Genomic DNA, 1,654 nt, shown 5'->3' with positions numbered 1-1,654 from the left:
TGGGCCCCTTACGACTCCTGACCAGCAGATGAGCAAGACCCCATCATCCAGCTCTCTCTCCCAGCGCATGAAGAATGCAACTCTCAATGCAATCACTCCAAAGTAGGCTATGTTTGAATCCTATTACGTTCTACCAGTGCTGTTCGAGTAGAAGTGAACTAACCATTATGAACATCCATCCTGTTTTCAGGTTTTCTAGCAGGAGCAGAGCTGCAGTCAGCGTCCCTCGCCAGGGGCACTTCTTCGTCTCTCCTCTCCTGAAGTAGCCCTGAAGCTCCTCAAGGCTGAGTTTTTCTTTTCTTTGGGAAACAGCTGCAATATATTACATTATCCTACTTGCATATTATGTCTGGTTTGTCCATCAGTTTGAACCATATTAACACTACTCTTTTTATCTGTCGAGTTTTCTAGTAACATTTGTATTTTAGTCGCTTTTAAATGTTTTAATGTACTGTTAACATTCTCACAACCAAAGCGATGGGCTGATATAAGCACTTCCATCAGTCACTGAATCCTCTATTAACAACAGAATATGCATCAGTTTGGGAGTTCTTTATCAAGAAACCTGAACTTGGTTGTAGCATCTAGAACAAAAAAGGTTATGCTGTATGCGAGATTTGTATATAGTATAATCTGTGTATTGCTTGTATATTGTGTGTTTTACATGGAACGACAAGCAAAATCTCAATCTCTTAGAGGGTTCAAGGCTTTAGTGACTATCAGGTTTTTCTATGTAGAGTGTAAACTGTGTTTTTAAACACAGTCAAGCTTAGATTTTACAGCCAGTAGGTTTAATACAGAATTTAAGATGATGCTGCTGCTGATGTTAAAATGAATGATGCTGATGTTTAAATTATCCATTTGTTGTTTGAGATACACTGTGCTTTTGAACCGTCTAAGATTTGTGCGTAGAGAGGTTCAAGACAAGAAAATTGAGAATTCTATGCAATTTGTATGCGAAAACACTATTGGTTGTTTTGATTGGGCATTTTGTCTTTTAGCTTCATAATTGCTTTTGATCATAAATGAACATGGCCAGAATTCTTTTAGACTTTCACTATGGCATTGATTTATGTCTTTATGCAGTTTTGGCTCAATTTATTGAATTTTATACCGTATTTAAAGTAGAAAAACAAAATATGGTGCCCTCTGGGAGAATTTACTGATTTTGAAGGATCTAGTGTACCTCGTTCAATTCATAAAAGATTATACTGATTGGACACTCTTTACTGTATACAATTAGTCATTTTCCTTTCAGTGGTGCAACGTTTTCTGGACCAGTAGTTGTGCAGCACTGAACGATCAAGCTTTCATCGTTTTAAAAGGGCAATTGTTTACCGTGTTGAACATTTGAAGTTGATTTATGAACTCGGTTGCTTTTCAATTTGAGTGGTGTGATATTTTGTAAGACTTGTGCTGTTTGTAAAATACATTCATTTATTGCAAGTCCTTTTGTGTCTGTCTTTTAACACATCGCATTGGGGTTTAGAGTTAGACTGAAGTGGCGAGACTTAAATGTTCACATTTAAAATACAATACAAAATCACTGAGGCACAAAGCGTGCCAAAATATAAGACTGGGTAGTTGAATTAATGGAAAAAGAGAAGTATTGAGAGATTTCTTGAAGAAAGTCCTTGTGGGTTACAACTGCAAA

The 1,654-nt window shown here is 36.9% G+C and overlaps 1 long non-coding RNA gene across 1 annotated transcript; it reads left to right on the top strand.

The window, feature by feature from the left end:
- Nucleotides 1-6: 6 nt before the first annotated feature.
- LOC107736497 (uncharacterized) lies at nt 7-1,078 on the top strand. The gene is made up of 2 exons (XR_001639683.1): nt 7-102; nt 191-1,078. It is a non-coding gene; the product is annotated as an uncharacterized LOC107736497 (long non-coding RNA).
- Nucleotides 1,079-1,654: the final 576 nt, after the last annotated feature.

The sequence above is a fragment of the Sinocyclocheilus rhinocerous genome, unplaced genomic scaffold (genome assembly GCF_001515625.1).
Source record: "Sinocyclocheilus rhinocerous isolate Xijiao unplaced genomic scaffold, SAMN03320098_v1.1 C36742578, whole genome shotgun sequence".
NCBI classification, from domain to species: domain Eukaryota; kingdom Metazoa; phylum Chordata; class Actinopteri; order Cypriniformes; family Cyprinidae; genus Sinocyclocheilus; species Sinocyclocheilus rhinocerous.
The sequence above is the reverse complement of the archived record's forward strand: the minus strand, read 5'-3'. Positions and strand labels throughout refer to the sequence as shown.